At 53.1% G+C, this 20,125-nt stretch overlaps 1 protein-coding gene across 1 annotated transcript in view; it reads left to right on the forward strand.

Moving 5' to 3' along the window:
- The window catches only part of dab1a (DAB adaptor protein 1a), a 747,664-nt gene that overhangs the window by 79,220 nt on the left and 648,319 nt on the right, over window positions 1-20,125 (forward strand). The gene's annotated exons all lie outside the window — the stretch shown is intronic.

Consider the following 20,125-nt stretch of genomic DNA (forward strand, 5'->3'; position numbering starts at 1 on the left):
CCTGCGCTTTTAAAATCTCCGCTCCGACTCGCAGCTCCCACTCTTTTTAAATCTCCGCTCCGACTCGCAGCTCCTGCACGTTTTAAATCTCCGCTCCGACTCACAGCTCCCGCGCTTTTTAAATCTCCGCTCCGACTCGCAGCTCCCGGCTTTTTAAATCTCCGCTCCGACTCGCAGCTCCCACACATTTTAAATGTCCGCTCTGACTCGCAGCTCCAGCTCTTTTTAAATCTCCGCTCCGACTCGCAGCTCCCGGCTTTTTAAATCTCCGCTCCGACTCGCAGCTCCCACACATTTTAAATGTCCGCTCTGACTCGCAGCTCCTGCGCTTTTAAAATCTCCGCTCCAACTCCCAGCTCCCACTCTTTTTAAATCTCCGCTCCGACTCGCAGCTCCTACACTTTTAAAATCTCCGCTCCGACTCACAGCTCCCGCGCTTTTTAAATCTCCGCTCCGACTCGCAGCTCCCGCTCTTTTTAAATCTCCGCTCCGACTCGCAGCTCCTGCACTTTTAAAATCTCCGCTCCGACTCACAGCTCCCGCGCTTATTAAATCTCCGCTCTGACTCGCAGCTCCGGCGCTTTTTAAAACGCTCCGACTCGCAGCTCCTGCACTTATTAAATCTCTGCTCCGACTCACAGCTCCCGCTCTTTTTAAATCTCCGCTCTGACTCGCAGCTCCCACGCTTATTAAATCTCTGCTCCGACTCGCAGCTCCCGCGCTTTTTAAATCTCCGCTCCGACTCGCAGCTCCCACACATTTTAAATGTCCGCTCTGACTCGCAGCTCCAGCTCTTTTTAAATCTCCGCTCCGCCTCGCAGCTCCTGCGCTTTTAAAATCTCCGCTCCGACTCGCAGCTCCCACTCTTTTTAAATCTCCGCTCCGACTCGCAGCTCCTGCACGTTTTAAATCTCCGCTCCGACTCACAGCTCCCGCGCTTTTTAAATCTCCGCTCCGACTCGCAGCTCCCGGCTTTTTAAATCTCCGCTCCGACTCGCAGCTCCCACACATTTTAAATGTCCGCTCTGACTCGCAGCTCCAGCTCTTTTTAAATCTCCGCTCCGACTCGCAGCTCCCGGCTTTTTAAATCTCCGCTCCGACTCGCAGCTCCCACACATTTTAAATGTCCGCTCTGACTCGCAGCTCCTGCGCTTTTAAAATCTCCGCTCCAACTCCCAGCTCCCACTCTTTTTAAATCTCCGCTCCGACTCGCAGCTCCTGCACTTTTAAAATCTCCGCTCCGACTCACAGCTCCCGCGCTTTTTAAATCTCCGCTCCGACTCGCAGCTCCCGCTCTTTTTAAATCTCCGCTCCGACTCGCAGCTCCTGCACTTTTAAAATCTCCGCTCCGACTCACAGCTCCCGCGCTTATTAAATCTCCGCTCTGACTCGCAGCTCCGGCGCTTTTTAAAACGCTCCGACTCGCAGCTCCTGCACTTATTAAATCTCTGCTCCGACTCACAGCTCCCGCTCTTTTTAAATCTCCGCTCTGACTCGCAGCTCCCACGCTTATTAAATCTCTGCTCCGACTCGCAGCTCCCGCGCTTTTTAAATCTCCGCTCCGACTCGCAGCTCCCACACATTTTAAATGTCCGCTCTGACTCGCAGCTCCAGCTCTTTTTAAATCTCCGCTCCGACTCACAGCTCCCGCGCTTTTTAAATCTCCGCTCCGACTCGCAGCTCCCACTCTTTTTAAATCTCCTCTCCGACTCGCAGCTCACGCGCTTTTTAAATCTCTGCTCCGACTCGCAGCTCCCGCGCTTTTTAAATCACCGCTCAGACTCGCAGCTCCCACACTTTTTAAATCTCTGCTCCGACTCGCAGCTCCTGCGCTTTTTAAATCTCTGCTCCGACTTGCAGCTCCTGCGCTTTTTAAATCTCCGCTCCGACTCGCAGCTCCCACGCTTTTTAAATCTCCGTTCCGACTCGCAGCTCCCGCGCTTTTTAAATCTCCGCTCCGACTCGCAGCTCCCACACTTTTTAAATCTCCGCTCTGATTCGCAGCTCCAGCTCTTTTTAAATCTCCGCTCCGACTTGCAGCTCCTGCGCTTTTTAAATCTCCGCACCGACTTGCAGCTCCCGCGCTTTTTAAATCTCCGCTCCAGCTCGCAGCTCCGGCGCTTCTTAAATCTCCTCTCCTACTCGCAGCTCCTGCACTTTTTAAATCTCCTCTCCGAATCGTAGCTCCTGCGCTTTTGAAATCTCCGCTCCGACTCGCAGCTCCCACACTTTTTAAATCTCCGCTCTGATTCGCAGCTCCAGCTCTTTTTAAATCTCCGCTCCGACTTGCAGCTCCTGCGCTTTTTAAATCTCTGCTCTGACTCGCAGCTCCCGCGCTTTTTAAATCTCCGCTCTGACTCGCAGCTCTGGCGCTTTTTAAATCTCTGCTCCGACTCACAGCACCGGCGCTTTTAAATCTCCGCTCTGACTCGCAGCTCCCGCGCTTTTTAAATCGCCGCTCTGACTCGCAGCTCCGGCGTTTTTAAAACGCTCCGACTCGCAGCTCCTGCACTTATTAAATCTCTGCTCCGACTCACAGCTCCCGCTCTTTTTAAATCTACGCTCTGACTCGCAGCTCCCGCGCTTTTTAAATCTCTGCTCCGACTCGCAGCTCCCGCGCTTTTTAAATCTCCGCTCCGACTCGCAGCTCCCACACATTTTAAATGTCCGCTCCGACTCGCTGCTCCCGCTCTTTATAAATCTCCGCTCTGACTCGCAGCTCCTGCGCTTTTTAAATCTCTGCTCCGACTCACAGCTCCCGCGCTTTTTAAATCTCTGCTCCGACTCGCACCTCCCGCGCTTTTTAAATCTCTGCTCCGTCTCGCAGCTCCGGCGCTTTTTAAATCTCTGCTCCGACTCACAGCACCGGCGCTTTTAAAATCTCTGCTCTGACTCGCAGCTCCCGCGCTTATTAAATCTCCGCTCTGACTCGCAGCTCCGGCGCTTTTTAAAACGCTCCGACTCGCAGCTCCTGCACTTATTAAATCTCTGCTCCGACTCACAGCTCCCGCTCTTTTTAAATCTCCGCTCTGACTCGCAGCTCCCACGCTTTTTAAATCTCTGCTCCGACTCGCAGCTCCCGCGCTTTTTAAATCTCCGCTCCGACTCGCAGCTCCCACACATTTTAAATGTCCGCTCTGACTCGCAGCTCCAGCTCTTTTTAAATCTCCGCTCCGCCTCGCAGCTCCTGCGCTTTTAAAATCTCCGCTCCAACTCCCAGCTCCCACTCTTTTTAAATCTCCGCTCCGACTCGCAGCTCCTGCACTTTTTAAATCTCCGCTCCGACTCACAGCTCCCGCGCTTTTTAAATCTCCGCTCCGACTCGCAGCTCCCGCTCTTTTTAAATCTCCTCTCCGACTCGCAGCTCCTGCACTTTTAAAATCTCCGCTCCGACTCACAGCTCCCGCGCTTATTAAATCTCCGCTCTGACTCGCAGCTCCTGCGCTTTTTAAATCTCTGCTCCGACTCACAGCTCCCGCGCTTTTTAAATCTCTGCTCCGACTCGCACCTCCCGCGATTTTTAAATCTCTGCTCCGTCTCGCAGCTCCGGCGCTTTTTAAATCTCTGCTCCGACTCACAGCACCGGCGCTTTTAAAATCTCTGCTCTGACTCGCAGCTCCCGCGCTTATTAAATCTCCGCTCTGACTCGCAGCTCCGGCGCTTTTTAAAACGCTCCGACTCGCAGCTCCTGCACTTATTAAATCTCTGCTCCGACTCACAGCTCCCGCTCTTTTTAAATCTCCGCTCTGACTCGCAGCTCCCACGCTTTTTAAATCTCTGCTCCGACTCGCAGCTACCGCGCTTTTTAAATCTCCGCTCCGACTCGCAGCTCCCACACATTTTAAATGTCCGCTCTGACTCGCAGCTCCAGCTCTTTTTAAATCTCCGCTCCGCCTCGCAGCTCCTGCGCTTTTAAAATCTCCGCTCCGACTCGCAGCTCCCACTCTTTTTAAATCTCCGCTCCGACTCGCAGCTCCTGCACGTTTTAAATCTCCGCTCCGACTCACAGCTCCCGCGCTTTTTAAATCTCCGCTCCGACTCGCAGCTCCCGGCTTTTTAAATCTCCGCTCCGACTCGCAGCTCCCACACATTTTAAATGTCCGCTCTGACTCGCAGCTCCAGCTCTTTTTAAATCTCCGCTCCGACTCGCAGCTCCCGGCTTTTTAAATCTCCGCTCCGACTCGCAGCTCCCACACATTTTAAATGTCCGCTCTGACTCGCAGCTCCTGCGCTTTTAAAATCTCCGCTCCAACTCCCAGCTCCCACTCTTTTTAAATCTCCGCTCCGACTCGCAGCTCCTGCACTTTTAAAATCTCCGCTCCGACTCACAGCTCCCGCGCTTTTTAAATCTCCGCTCCGACTCGCAGCTCCCGCTCTTTTTAAATCTCCGCTCCGACTCGCAGCTCCTGCACTTTTAAAATCTCCGCTCCGACTCACAGCTCCCGCGCTTATTAAATCTCCGCTCTGACTCGCAGCTCCGGCGCTTTTTAAAACGCTCCGACTCGCAGCTCCTGCACTTATTAAATCTCTGCTCCGACTCACAGCTCCCGCTCTTTTTAAATCTCCGCTCTGACTCGCAGCTCCCACGCTTATTAAATCTCTGCTCCGACTCGCAGCTCCCGCGCTTTTTAAATCTCCGCTCCGACTCGCAGCTCCCACACATTTTAAATGTCCGCTCTGACTCGCAGCTCCAGCTCTTTTTAAATCTCCGCTCCGCCTCGCAGCTCCTGCGCTTTTAAAATCTCCGCTCCGACTCGCAGCTCCCACTCTTTTTAAATCTCCGCTCCGACTCGCAGCTCCTGCACTTTTTAAATCTCCGCTCCGACTCACAGCTCCCGCGCTTTTTAAATCTCCGCTCCGACTCGCAGCTCCCGCTCTTTTTAAATCTCCTCTCCGACTCGCAGCTCCCGCGCTTTTTAAATCTCTGCTCCGACTCGCAGCTCCCGCGCTTTTTAAATCACCGCTCAGACTCGCAGCTCCCACACTTTTTAAATCTCTGCTCCGACTCGCAGCTCCTACGCTTTTTAAATCTCTGCTCCGACTTGCAGCTCCTGCACTTTTTAAATCTCCGCTCCGACTCGCAGCTCCCACGCTTTTTAAATCTCCGTTCCGACTCGCAGCTCCCGCGCTTTTTAAATCTCCGCTCCGACTCGCAGCTCCCACACTTTTTAAATCTCCGCTCTGATTCGCAGCTCCAGCTCTTTTTAAATCTCCGCTCCGACTTGCAGCTCCTGCGCTTTTTAAATCTCCGCACCGACTTGCAGCTCCCGCGCTTTTTAAATCTCCGCTCCAGCTCGCAGCTCCGGCGCTTCTTAAATCTCCTCTCCTACTCGCAGCTCCTGCACTTTTTAAATCTCCTCTCCGAATCGTAGCTCCTGCGCTTTTGAAATCTCCGCTCCGACTCGCAGCTCCCACACTTTTTAAATCTCCGCTCTGATTCGCAGCTCCAGCTCTTTTTAAATCTCCGCTCCGACTTGCAGCTCCTGCGCTTTTTAAATCTCCGCACCGACTTGCAGCTCCCGCGCTTTTTAAATCTCCGCTCCAGCTCGCAGCTCCGGCGCTTCTTAAATCTCCTCTCCTACTCGCAGCTCCTGCACTTTTTAAATCTCCTCTCCGAATCGTAGCTCCTGCGCTTTTGAAATCTCCGCTCCGACTCGCAGCTCCCACACTTTTTAAATCTCCACTCCGATGCGCAGCTCCCACACTTTTTAAATCTCCGCTCCAAGTCGCAGCTCCCGTGCTTTTTAAATCTCCGCTCCGACTCGCAGCTCCTGCGCTTTTTAAATCTCCGCTCAGACTCGCAGCTCCCGCGCTTTTTAAATCTCCGCTCCGACTCGCAGCTCCCGCGCTTTTTAAATCTCCGCTCCGACTCCCAGCTCCCGCTCTTTTTAAATCTCTGCTCCGACTCGCAGCTCCTGCGCTTTTTAAATATCCGCTCCGACTCGCAGCTCCCGCTCTTTTTAAATCTCTGCTCCGACTCGCAGCTCCTGCGCTTATTAAATCTCCGCTCCTACTCGCAGCTCCCACGCTTTTTAAATCTCCGTTCCGACTCGCAGCTCCTGCGCTTTTTAAATCTCTGCTCTGACTCACAGCTCCCGCGCTTTTTAAATCTCTGCTCCGACTCGCACCTCCCGCGCTTTTTAAATCTCTGCTCCGTCTCGCAGCTCCGGCGCTTTTAAAATCTCTGTTCCGACTCACAGCACCGGCGTTTTTAAATCTCCTCTCTGACTCGCAGCCCCAGCGCTTTGTAAATCTCCGCTCTGACTCGCAGATCCGGCGCTTTTTAAAACGCTCCGACTCGCAGCTCCTGCACTTATTAAATCTCTGCTCCGACTCACAGCTCCCGTTCTTTTTCAATCTCCGCTCTGACTCGCAGCTCCCGCGCTTTTTAAATCTCTGCTCCGACACGCAGCTCCCGCGCTTTTTAAATCTCCGCTCCGACTCGCAGCTCCCACACATTTTAAATGTCCACTCTTACTCGCAGCACAAGCTCTTTTTAAATCTCCGCTCCGCCTCGCAGCTCCTGTGCTTTTTAAATCTCCGCTCCGACTCGCCTCTCCTGCTCTTTTTAAATCTCTGCTCCGACTCGCAGCACCTGCGCTTTTTAAATCTCCGCTCCGACTCGCAGCTCCCACACTTTTTAAATCTCCACTCCGACTCGCAGCTCCCACGCTTTTTAAATCTCCGCTCCGACTCGCAGCTCCCGCGCTTTTTAAATCTCCGCTCCGACCCGCAGCTCCTGCACTTTTTAAATCTCCGCTCCGACTCGCATCTCCAGCTCTTTTTAAATCTCTTCTCCAACTTACAGCTCCCGCTCTTTTTAAATCTCCGCTGTGAGTCGCAGCTCCCGCGCTTTTTAAATCTCTGCTCCGACACGCAGCTCCCGCGCTTTTTAAATCTCCGCTCCGACTCGCAGCTCCCACACATTTTAAATGTCCGCTCTTACTCGCAGCACAAGCTCTTTTTAAATCTCCGCTCCGACTCGCAGCTCCTGCGCTTTTTAAATCTCCGCTCCGACTCGCAGCTCCCACACTTTTTAAATCTCCACTCCGACTCGCAGCTCCCACGCTTTTTAAATCTCCGCTCCGACTCGCAGCTCCCGCGCTTTTTAAATCTCCGCTCCGACCCGCAGCTCCTGCGCTTTTTAAATCTCCGCTCCGACTCGCATCTCCAGCTCTTTTTAAATCTCTGCTCCGACTCGCAGGTCCCGCGTTTTTTAAATCTCCGCTCCGACTCGCAGCTCCCACATTTTTTAAATCTCCGCTCCGACTCGCAGCTCCCGCTCTTTTTAAATCTCCGCTCTGACTCGCAGCTCCTGCGCTTTTTAAATCTCTGCTCCGACTCACAGCTCCCGCGCTTTTTAAATCTCTGCTCCGACTCGCACCTCCCGCGCTTTTTAAATCTCTGCTCCGTCTCGCAGCTCTGGCGCTTTTTAAATCTCTGCTCCGACTCACAGCACCGGCGCTTTTTAAATCTCTGCTCTGACTCACAGCTCCCGCGCTTTTTAAATCTCCGCTCTGACTCGCAGCTCCGGCGCTTTTTAAAACGCTCCGACTCGCAGCTCCTGCACTTATTAAATCTCTGCTCCGACTCACAGCTCCCGCTCTTTTTAAATCTCCGCTCTGACTCGCAGCTCCTGCGCTTTTAAAATCTCGGCTCCGACTCACAGCTCCCGCGCTTTTTAAATCTCTGCTCCGTCTCGCAGCTCTGGCTCTTTTTAAATCTCTGCTCCGACTCGCAGCTCCCGCACTTTTTAAATCTCCGCTCCGACTCGCAGCTCCCACACATTTTAAATGTCCGCTCTGACTCGCAGCTCCAGCTCTTTTTAAATCTCCGCTCCGCCTCGCAGCTCCTGCGCTTTTAAAATCTCCGCTCCGACTCGCAGCTCCCACTCTTTTTAAATCTCCGCTCCGACTCACAGCTCCTGCACTTTTTAAATCTCCGCTCCGACTCACAGCTCCCGCGCTTTTTAAATCTCCGCTCCGACTCGCAGCTCCCGCTCTTTTTAAATCTCCTCTCCGACTCGCAGCTCCCGCGCTTTTTAAATCTCTGCTCCGACTCGCAGCTCCTGCGCTTTTTAAATCTCTGCTCCGACTCGCAGCTCCTGCGCTTTTTAAATCTCTGCTCTGACTCGCAGCTCCCGTGCTTTTTAAATCTCCGCTCCGACTCGCAGCTCCCACAGTTTTGAAATCTCCACTCCGACTCGCAGCTCCCACACTTTTTAAATCTCCGCTCTGATTCGCAGCTCCAGCTCTTTTTAAATCTCCGCTCCGACTTGCAGCTCCTGCGCTTTTTAAATCTCCGCACCGACTTGCAGCTCCCGCGCTTTTTAAATCTCCGCTCCAGCTCGCAGCTCCGGCGCTTCTTAAATCTCCTCTCCTACTCGCAGCTCCTGCACTTTTTAAATCTCCTCTCCGAATCGTAGCTCCCGCTCTTTTTAAATCTCTGCTCCGACTCGCAGCTCCTGCGCTTTTTAAATATCCGCTCCGACTCGCAGCTCCCGCTCTTTTTAAATCTCTGCTCCGACTCGCAGCTCCTGCGCTTTTTAAATCTCCGCTCCTTCTCGCAGCTCCCACGCTTTTTAAATCTCCGTTCCGACTCGCAGCTCCTGCGCTTTTTAAATCTCTGCTCCGACTCACAGCTCCCGTGCTTTATAAATCTCTGCTCCGACTCGCACCTCCCGCGCTTTTTAAATCTCTGCTCGGTCTCGCATCAACGGCACTTTTTAAATCTCTGCTCCGACTCACAGCACCGGCGCTTTTTAAATCTCCGCTCTGACTCGCTGCTCCCGCGCTTTTTAAATCTCCGCTCTGACTCGCAGATCCGGCGCTTTTTAAATCTCCGCTCTGACTCGCAGCTCCCACGCTTATTAAATCTCTGCTCCGACTCGCAGCTCCCGCGCTTTTTAAATCTCCGCTCCGACTCGCACCTCCCACACATTTTAAATGTCCGCTCTGACTCGCAGCTCCAGCTCTTTTTAAATCTCCGCTCCGCCTCGCAGCTCCTGCGCTTTTAAAATCTCCGCTCCGACTCGCAGCTCCCACTCTTTTTAAATCTCCGCTCCGACTCGCAGCTCCTGCACTTTTTAAATCTCCGCTCCGACTCACAGCTCCCGCGCTTTTTAAATCTCCGCTCCGACTCGCAGCTCCCGCTCTTTTTAAATCTCCTCTCCGACTCGCAGCTCCCGCGCTTTTTAAATCTCTGCTCCGACTCGCAGCTCCCGCGCTTTTTAAATCACCGCTCAGACTCGCAGCTCCCACACTTTTTAAATCTCTGCTCCGACTCGCAGCTCCTGCGCTTTTTAAATCTCTGCTCCGACTTGCAGCTCCTGCGCTTTTTAAATCTCCGCTCCGACTCGCAGCTCCCACGCTTTTTAAATCTCCGTTCCGACTCGCAGCTCCCGCGCTTTTTAAATCTCCGCTCCGACTCGCAGCTCCCACACTTTTTAAATCTCCGCTCTGATTCGCAGCTCCAGCTCTTTTTAAATCTCCGCTCCGACTTGCAGCTCCTGCGCTTTTTAAATCGCCGCACCGACTTGCAGCTCCCGCGCTTTTTAAATCACCGCTCCAGCTCGCAGCTCCGGCGCTTCTTAAATCTCCTCTCCTACTCGCAGCTCCTGCACTTTTTAAATCTCCTCTCCGAATCGTAGCTCCTGCGCTTTTGAAATCTCCGCTCCGACTCGCAGCTCCCACACTTTTTAAATCTCCACTCCGATGCGCAGCTCCCACACTTTTTAAATCTCCGCTCCAACTCGCAGCTCCCGTGCTTTTTAAATCTCCGCTCCGACTCGCAGCTCCTGCGCTTTTTAAATCTCCGCTCCGACTCGCAGCTCCAGCACTTTTTAAATCTCCGCTCCGACTCGCAGCTCCCGCGCTTTTTAAATCTCCGCTCCGACTCGCAGCTCCCGCGCTTTTTAAATCTCCGCTCCGACTCCCAGCTCCCGCTCTTTTTAAATCTCTGCTCCGACTCGCAGCTCCTGCGCTTTTTAAATATCCGCTCCGACTCGCAGCTCCCGCTCTTTTTAAATCTCTGCTCCGACTCGCAGCTCCTGCGCTTTTTAAATCTCCGCTCCTACTCGCAGCTCCCACGCTTTTTAAATCTCCGTTCCGACTCGCAGCTCCTGCGCTTTTTAAATCTCTGCTCTGACTCACAGCTCCCGCGCTTTTTAAATCTCTGCTCCGACTCGCACCTCCCGCGCTTTTTAAATCTCTGCTCCGTCTCGCAGCTCCGGCGCTTTTAAAATCTCTGTTCCGACTCACAGCACCGGCGCTTTTTAAATCTCCGCTCTGACTCGCAGCCCCCGCGCTTTTTAAATCTCCGCTCTGACTCGCAGATCCGGCGCTTTTTAAAACGCTCCGATTCGCAGCTCCTGCAATTATTAAATCTCTGCTCCGACTCACAGCTCCCGCTCTTTTTAAATCTCCGCTCTGACTCGCAGCTCCCGCGCTTTTTAAATCTCTGCTCCGACACGCAGCTCCCGCGCTTTTTAAATCTCCGCTCCGACTCGCAGCTCCCACACATTTTAAATGTCCGCTCTTACTCGCAGCACAAGCTCTTTTTAAATCTCCGCTCCGCCTCGCAGCTCCCGCGCTTTTTAAATCTCCGCTCCGACTCGCAGCTCCCGCTCTTTTTAAATCTCCTCTCCGACTCGCAGCTCCCGCGCTTTTTAAATCTCTGCTCCGACTCGCCGCTCCCGCGCTTTTTAAATCACCGCTCAGACTCGCAGCTCCCACACTTTTTAAATCTCTGCTCCGACTCGCAGCTCCTGCGCTTTTTAAATCTCTGCTCCGACTTGCAGCTCCTCCGCTTTTTAAATCTCCGCTCCGACTCGCAGCTCCCACGCTTTTTAAATCTCCGTTCCGACTCGCAGCTCCCGCGCTTTTTAAATCTCCGCTCCGACTCGCAGCGCCCACACTTTTTAAATCTCCGCTCTGATTCGCAGCTCCTGCTCTTTTTAAATCTCCGCTCCGACTTGCAGCTCCTGCGCTTTTTAAATCTCCGCACCGACTTGCAGCTCCCGCGCTTTTTAAATCTCCGCTCCAGCTCGCAGCTCCGGCACTTTTTAAATCTCCTCTCCGAATCGTAGCTCCTGCGCTTTTGAAATCTCCGCTCCGACTCGCAGCTCCCACACTTTTTAAATCTCCACTCCGATGCGCAGCTCCCACACTTTTTAAATCTCCGCTCCAACTCGCAGCTCCCGTGCTTTTTAAATCTCCGCTCCGACTCGCAGCTCCTGCGCTTTTTAAATCTCCGCTCCGACTCGCAGCTCCAGCACTTTTTAAATCTCCGCTCAGACTCGCAGCTCCCGCGCTTTTTAAATCTCCGCTCCGACTCGCAGCTCCCGCGCTTTTTAAATCTCCGCTCCGACTCCCAGCTCCCGCTCTTTTTAAATCTCTGCTCCGACTCGCAGCTCCTGCGCTTTTTAAATATCCGCTCCGACTCGCAGCTCCCGCTCTTTTTAAATCTCTGCTCCGACTCGCAGCTCCTGCGCTTTTTAAATATCCGCTCCTACTCGCAGCTCCCACGCTTTTTAAATCTCCGTTCCGACTCGCAGCTCCTGCGCTTTTTAAATCTCTGCTCTGACTCACAGCTCCCGCGCTTTTTAAATCTCTGCTCCGACTCGCACCTCCCGCGCTTTTTAAATCTCTGCTCCGTCTCGCAGCTCTCGCGCTTTTAAAATCTCTGTTCCGACTCACAGCACCGGCGCTTTTTAAATCTCCGCTCTGACTCATAGCCCCCGCGCTTTTTAAATCTCCGCTCTGACTCGCAGATCCGGCGCTTTTTAAAACGCTCCGACTCGCAGCTCCTGCACTTATTAAATCTCTGCTCCGACTCACAGCTCCCGTTCTTTTTAAATCTCCGCTCTGACTCGCAGCTCCCGCGCTTTTTAAATCTCTGCTCCGACACGCAGCTCCCGCGCTTTTTAAATCTCCGCTCCGACTCGCAGCTCCCACACATTTTAAATGTCCGCTCTTACTCGCAGCACAAGCTCTTTTTAAATCTCCGCTCCGCCTCGCAGCTCCTGCGCTTTTTAAATCTCCGCTCCGACTCGCCTCTCCTGCTCTTTTTAAATCTCTGCTCCGACTCGCAGCTCCTGCGCTTTTTAAATCTCCGCTCCGACTCGCAGCTCCCACACTTTTTAAATCTCCACTCCGACTCGCAGCTCCCACGCTTTTTAAATCTCCGCTCCGACTCGCAGCTCCCGCGCTTTTTAAATCTCCACTCCGACCCGCAGCTCCTGCGCTTTTTAAATCTCCGCTCCGACTCGCATCTCCAGCTCTTTTTAAATCTCTGCTCCGACTCGCAGGTCCCGCGTTTTTTAAATCTCCGCTCCGACTCGCAGCTCCCACATTTTTTAAATCTCCGCTCCGACTCGCAGCTCCCGCTCTTTTTAAGTCTCCGCTCTGACTCGCAGCTCCTGCGCTTTTTAAATCTCTGCTCCGACTCACAGCTCCCGCGCTTTTTAAATCTCTGCTCCGACTCGCACCTCCCGCGCTTTTTAAATCTCTGCTCCGTCTCGCAGCTCTGGCGCTTTTTAAATCTCTGCTCCGACTCACAGCACCGGCGCTTTTTAAATCTCTGCTCTGACTCACAGCTCCCGCGCTTTTTAAATCTCCGCTCTGACTCGCAGCTCCGGCGCTTTTTAAAATGCTCCGACTTGCAGCTCCTGCACTTATTAAATCTCTGCTCCGACTCACAGCTCCCGCTCTTTTTAAATCTCCGCTCTGACTCGCAGCTCCTGCGCTTTTAAAATCTCTGCTCCGACTCACAGCTCCCGCGCTTTTTAAATCTCTGCTCCGTCTCGCAGCTCTGGCTCTTTTTAAATCTCTGCTCCGACTCGCAGCTCCCGCACTTTTTAAATCTCCGCTCCGACTCGCAGCTCCCACACATTTTAAATGTCCGCTCTGACTCGCAGCTCCAGCTCTTTTTAAATCTCCGCTCCGCCTCGCAGCTCCAGCGCTTTTAAAATCTCCGCTCCGACTCGCAGCTCCCACTCTTTTTAAATCTCCGCTCCGACTCACAGCTCCTGCACTTTTTAAATCTCCGCTCCGACTCACAGCTCCCGCGCTTTTTAAATCTCCGCTCCGACTCGCAGCTCCCGCTCTTTTTAAATCTCCTCTCCGACTCGCAGCTCCCGCGCTTTTTAAATCTCTGCTCCGACTCGCAGCTCCTGCGCTTTTTAAATCTCTGCTCCGACTCGCAGCTCCTGCGCTTTTTAAATCTCTGCTCTGACTCGCAGCTCCCGTGCTTTTTAAATCTCCGCTCCGACTCGCAGCTCCCACAGTTTTGAAATCTCCACTCCGACTCGCAGCTCCCACACTTTTTAAATCTCCGCTCTGATTCCCAGCTCCAGCTCTTTTTAAATCTCCGCTCCGACTTGCAGCTCCTGCGCTTTTTAAATCTCCGCACCGACTTGCAGCTCCCGCGCTTTTTAAATCTCCGCTCCAGCTCGCAGCTCCGGCGCTTCTTAAATCTCCTCTCCTACTCGCAGCTCCTGCACTTTTTAAATCTCCGAATCGTAGCTCCTGCGCTTTTGAAATCTCCGCTCCGACTCGCAGCTCCCACACTTTTTAAATCTCCACTCCGATGCGCAGCTCCCGCGCTTTTTAAATCTCCTCTCCTACTCGCAGCTCCCGCGCTTTTTAAATCTCTGCTCCGACTCGCAGCTCCTGCGCTTTTTAAATATCCGCTCCGACTCGCAGCTCCCGCTCTTTTTAAATCTCTGCTCCGACTCGCAGCTCCTGCGCTTTTTAAATCTCCGCTCCTTCTCGCAGCTCCCACGCTTTTTAAATCTCCGTTCCGACTCGCAGCTCCTGCGCTTTTTAAATCTCTGCTCCGACTCACAGCTCCCGCGCTTTTTACATCTCTGCTCCGACTCGCACCTCCCGCGCTTTTTAAATCTCTGCTCGGTCTCGCATCAACGGCACTTTTTAAATCTCTGCTCCGACTCACAGCACCGGCGCTTTTTAAATCTCCGCTCTGACTCGCAGCTCCCGCGCTTTTTAAATCTCCGCTCTGACTCGCAGATCCGGCGCTTTTTAAATCTCCGCTCTGACTCGCAGCTCCCACGCTTATTAAATCTCTGCTCCGACTCGCAGCTCCCGCGCTTTTTAAATCTCCGCTCCGACTCGCAGCTCCCACACATTTTAAATGTCCGCTCTGACTCGCAGCTCCAGCTCTTTTTAAATCTCCGCTCCGCCTCGCAGCTCCTGCGCTTTTAAAATCTCCGCTCCGACTCGCAGCTCCCACTCTTTTTAAATCTCCGCTCCGACTCGCAGCTCCTGCACTTTTTAAATCTCCGCTCCGACTCACAGCTCCCGCGCTTTTTAAATCTCCGCTCCGACTCGCAGCTCCCGCTCTTTTTAAATCTCCTCTCCGACTCGCAGCTCCCGCGCTTTTTAAATCTCTGCTCCGACTCGCAGCTCCAGCGCTTTTTAAATCACCGCTCAGACTCGCAGCTCCCACACTTTTTAAATCTCTGCTCCGACTCGCAGCTCCTGCGCTTTTTAAATCTCTGCTCCGACTTGCAGCTCCTGCGCTTTTTAAATCTCCGCTCCGACTCGCAGCTCCCACGCTTTTTAAATCTCCGTTCCGACTCGCAGCTCCCGCGCTTTTTAAATCTCCGCTCCGACTCGCAGCTTCCACACTTTTTAAATCTCCGCTCTGATTCGCAGCTCCAGCTCTTTTTAAATCTCCGCTCCGACTTGCAGCTCCTGCGCTTTTTAAACCTCCGCACCGACTTGCAGCTCCCGCGCTTTTTAAATCACCGCTCCAGCTCGCAGCTCCGGCGCTTCTTAAATCTCCTCTCCTACTCGCAGCTCCTGCACTTTTTAAATCTCCTCTCTGAATCGTAGCTCCTGCGCTTTTGAAATCTCCGCTCCGACTCGCAGCTCCCACACTTTTTAAATCTCCACTCCGATGCGCAGCTCCCGCGCTTTTTAAATCTCCGCTCCGACTCGCAGCTCCCACACATTTTAAATGTCCGCTCTGACTCGCAGCTCCAGCTCTTTTTAAATCTCCGCTCCGCCTCGCAGCTCCTGCGCTTTTAAAATCTCCGCTCCGACTCGCAGCTCCCACTCTTTTTAAATCTCCGCTCCGACTCGCAGCTCCTGCACTTTTTAAATCTCCGCTCCGACTCACAGCTCCCGCGCTTTTTAAATCTCCGCTCCGACTCGCAGCTCCCGCTCTTTTTAAATCTCCTCTCCGACTCGCAGCTCCCGCGCTTTTTAAATCTCTGCTCCGACTCGCAGCTCCAGCGCTTTTTAAATCACCGCTCAGACTCGCAGCTCCCACACTTTTTAAATCTCTGCTCCGACTCGCAGCTCCTGCGCTTTTTAAATCTCTGCTCCGACTTGCAGCTCCTGCGCTTTTTAAATCTCCGCTCCGACTCGCAGCTCCCACGCTTTTTAAATCTCCGTTCCGACTCGCAGCTCCCGCGCTTTTTAAATCTCCGCTCCGACTCGCAGCTTCCACACTTTTTAAATCTCCGCTCTGATTCGCAGCTCCAGCTCTTTTTAAATCTCCGCTCCGACTTGCAGCTCCTGCGCTTTTTAAACCTCCGCACCGACTTGCAGCTCCCGCGCTTTTTAAATCAACGCTCCAGCTCGCAGCTCCGGCGCTTCTTAAATCTCCTCTCCTACTCGCAGCTCCTGCACTTTTTAAATCTCCTCTCTGAATCGTAGCTCCTGCGCTTTTGAAATCTCCGCTCCGACTCGCAGCTCCCACACTTTTTAAATCTCCACTCCGATGCGCAGCTCCCACACTTTTTAAATCTCCGCTCCAACTCGCAGCTCCCGTGCTTTTTAAATCTCCGCTCCGACTCGCAGCTCCTGCGCTTTTTAAATCTCCGCTCCGACTCGCAGCTCCAGCACTTTTTAAATCTCCGCTCCGACTCGCAGCTCCCGCGCTTTTTAAATCTCCGCTCCGACTCGCAGCTCCCGCGCTTTTTAAATCTCCGCTCCGACTCCCAGCTCCCGCTCTTTTTAAATCTCTGCTCCGACTCGCAGCTCCTGCGCTTTTTAAATATCCGCTCCGACTCGCAGCTCTCGCTCTTTTTAAATCTCTGCTCCGACTCGCAGCTCCTGCGCTTTTTAAATCTCCGCTCCTACTCGCAGCTCCAACGCTTTTTAAATCTCCGTTCCGACTCGCAGCTCCTGCGCTTTTTAAATCTCTGCTCTGACTCACAGCTCCCGCGCTTTTTAAATCTCTGCTCCGACTCGCACCTCCCGCGCTTTTTAAATCTCTGCTCCGTCTCGCAGCTCCGGCGCTTTTAAAATCTCTGTTCCGACTCACAGCACCGGCGCTTTTTAAATCTCCGCTCTGACTCGCAGCCCCCGCGCTTTTTAAATCGCCGCTCTGACTCGCAGATCCGGCGCTTTTTAAAACGCTCCGATTCGCAGCTCCTGCACTTATTAAATCTCTGCTCCGACTCACAGCTCCCGCTCTTTTTAAATCTCCGGTCTGACTCGCAGCTCCCGCTCATTTTAAATCTCTGCTCCGACACGCAGCTCCCGCGCTTTTTAAATCTCCGCTCCGACTCGCAGCTCCCACACATTTTAAATGTCCGCTCTTACTCGCAGCACAAGCTCTTTTTAAATCTCCGCTCCGCCTCGCAGCTCCCGCGCTTTTTAAATCTCCGCTCCGACTCGCAGCTCCCGCTCTTTTTAAATCTCCTCTCCGACTCGCAGCTCCCGCGCTTTTTAAATCTCTGCTCCGACTCGCAGCTCCCGCGCTTTTTAAATCACCGCTCAGACTCGCAGCTCCCACACTTTTTAAATCTCTGCTCCGACTCGCAGCTCCTGCGCTTTTTAAATCTCTGCTCCGACTTGCAGCTCCCGCGCTTTTTAAATCTCCGCTCCAGCTCGCAGCTCCGGCGCTTCTTAAATCTCCTCTCCTACTCGCAGCTCCTGCACTTTTTAAATCTCCTCTCCGAATCGTAGCTCCTGCGCTTTTGAAATCTCCGCTCCGACTCGCAGCTCCCACACTTTTTAAATCTCCACTCCGATGCGCAGCTCCCACACTTTTTAAATCTCCGCTCCAACTCGCAGCTCCCGTGCTTTTTAAATCTCCGCTCCGACTCGCAGCTCCTGCGCTTTTTAAATCTCCGCTCCGACTCGCAGCTCCAGCACTTTTTAAATCTCCGCTCAGACTCCCAGCTCCCGCTCTTTTTAAATCTCTGCTCCGACTCGCAGCTCCTGCGCTTTTTAAATATCCGCTCCGACTCGCAGAACCCGCTCTTTTTAAATCTCTGCTCCGACTCGCAGCTCCTGCGCTTTTTAAATCTCCGCTCCTACTCGCAGCTCCCACGCTTTTTAAATCTCCGTTCCGACTCGCAGCTCCTGCGCTTTTTAAATCTCTGCTCTGACTCACAGCTCCCGCGCTTTTTAAATCTCTGCTCCGACTCGCACCTCCCGCGCTTTTTAAATCTCTGCTCCGACTCACAGCTCCTGCACTTTTTAAATCTCCGCTCCGACTCACAGCTCCCGCGCTTTTTAAATCTCCGCTCCGACTCGCAGCTCCCGCTCTTTTTAAATCTCCTCTCCGACTCGCAGCTCCCGCGCTTTTTAAATCTCTGTTCCGACTCGCAGCTCCAGCGCTTTTTAAATCACCGCTCAGACTCGCAGCTCCCACACTTTTTAAATCTCTGCTCCGACTCGCAGCTCCTGCGCTTTTTAAATCTCTGCTCCGACTTGCAGCTCCTGCGCTTTTTAAATCTCCGCTCCGACTCGCAGCTCCCACGTTTTTTAAATCTCCGTTCCGACTCGCAGCTCCCGCGCTTTTTAAATCTCCGCTCCGACTCGCAGCTCCCACACTTTTTAAATCTCCGCTCTGATTCGCAGCTCCAGCTCTTTTTAAATCTCCGCTCCGACTTGCAGCTCCTGCGCTTTTTAAACCTCCGCACCGACTTGCAGCTCCCGCGCTTTTTAAATCACCGCTCCAGCTCGCAGCTCCGGCGCTTCTTAAATCTCCTCTCCTACTCGCAGCTCCTGCACTTTTTAAATCTCCTCTCTGAATCGTAGCTCCTGCGCTTTTGAAATCTCCGCTCCGACTCGCAGCTCCCACACTTTTTAAATCTCCACTCCGATGCGCAGCTCCCACACTTTTTAAATCTCCGCTCCAACTCGCAGCTCCCGTGCTTTTTAAATCTCCGCTCCGACTCGCAGCTCCTGCGCTTTTTAAATCTCCGCTCCGACTCGCAGCTCCAGCACTTTTTAAATCTCCGCTCCGACTCGCAGCTCCCGCGCTTTTTAAATCTCCGCTCCGACTCGCAGCTCCCGCGCTTTTTAAATCTCCGCTCCGACTCCCAGCTCCCGCTCTTTTTAAATCTCTGCTCCGACTCGCAGCTCCTGCGCTTTTTAAATATCCGCTCCGACTCGCAGCTCTCGCTCTTTTTAAATCTCTGCTCCGACTCGCAGCTCCTGCGCTTTTTAAATCCCCGCTCCTACTCGCAGCTCCAATGCTTTTTAAATCTCCGTTCCGACTCGCAGCTCCTGCGCTTTTTAAATCTCTGCTCTGACTCACAGCTCCCGCGCTTTTTAAATCTCTGCTCCGACTCGCACCTCCCGCGCTTTTTAAATCTCTGCTCCGTCTCGCAGCTCCGGCGCTTTTAAAATCTCTGTTCCGACTCACAGCACCGGCGCTTTTTAAATCTCCGCTCTGACTCGCAGCCCCCGCGCTTTTTAAATCGCCGCTCTGACTCGCAGATCCGGCGCTTTTTAAAACGCTCCGATTCGCAGCTCCTGCACTTATTAAATCTCTGCTCCGACTCACAGCTCCCGCTCTTTTTAAATCTCCGCTCTGACTCGCAGCTCCCGCTCATTTTAAATCTCTGCTCCGACACGCAGCTCCCGCGCTTTTTAAATCTCCGCTCCGACTCGCAGCTCCCACACATTTTAAATGTCCGCTCTTACTCGCAGCACAAGCTCTTTTTAAATCTCCGCTCCGCCTCGCAGCTCCCGCGCTTTTTAAATCTCCGCTCCGACTCGCAGCTCCCGCTCTTTTTAAATCTCCTCTCCGACTCGCAGCTCCCGCGCTTTTTAAATCTCTGCTCCGACTCGCAGCTCCCGCGCTTTTTAAATCACCGCTCAGACTCGCAGCTCCCACACTTTTTAAATCTCTGCTCCGACTCGCAGCTCCTGCGCTTTTTAAATCTCTGCTCCGACTTGCAGCTCCCGCGCTTTTTAAATCTCCGCTCCAGCTCGCAGCTCCGGCGCTTCTTAAATCTCCTCTCCTACTCGCAGCTCCTGCACTTTTTAAATCTCCTCTCCGAATCGTAGCTCCTGCGCTTTTGAAATCTCCGCTCCGACTCGCAGCTCCCACACTTTTTAAATCTCCACTCCGATGCGCAGCTCCCACACTTTTTAAATCTCCGCTCCAACTCGCAGCTCCCGTGCTTTTTAAATCTCCGCTCCGACTCGCAGCTCCTGCGCTTTTTAAATCTCCGCTCCGACTCGCAGCTCCAGCACTTTTTAAATCTCCGCTCAGACTCGCAGCTCCCGCGCTTTTTAAATCTCCGCTCCGACTCGCAGCTCCCGCGCTTTTTAAATCTCCGCTCCGACTCCCAGCTCCGGCGCTTTTTAAAACGCTCCGACTCGCAGCTCCTGCGCTTTTTAAATATCCGCTCCGACTCGCAGAACCCGCTCTTTTTAAATCTCTGCTCCGACTCGCAGCTCCTGCGCTTTTTAAATCTCCGCTCCTACTCGCAGCTCCCACGCTTTTTAAATCTCCGTTCCGACTCGCAGCTCCTGCGCTTTTTAAATCTCTGCTCTGACTCACAGCTCCCGCGCTTTTTAAATCTCTGCTCCGACTCGCACCTCCCGCGCTTTTTAAATCTCTGCTCCGTCTCGCAGCTCTGGCGCTTTTAAAATCTCTGTTCCGACTCACAGCACCGGCGCTTTTTAAATCTCCGCTCTGACTCGCAGCCCCCGCGCTTTTTAAATCTCCGCTCTGACTCGCAGATCCGGCGCTTTTTAAAACGCTCCGACTCGCAGCTCCTGCACTTATTAAATCTCTGCTCCGACTCACTGCTCCCGTTCTTTTTAAATCTCCGCTCTGACTCGCAGCTCCCGCGCTTTTTAAATCTCTGCTCCGACACGCAGCTCCCGCGCTTTTTAAATCTCCGCTC

The sequence above is a fragment of the Scyliorhinus torazame genome, chromosome 7 (assembly GCF_047496885.1).
Source record: "Scyliorhinus torazame isolate Kashiwa2021f chromosome 7, sScyTor2.1, whole genome shotgun sequence".
Lineage (NCBI taxonomy): Eukaryota > Metazoa > Chordata > Chondrichthyes > Carcharhiniformes > Scyliorhinidae > Scyliorhinus > Scyliorhinus torazame.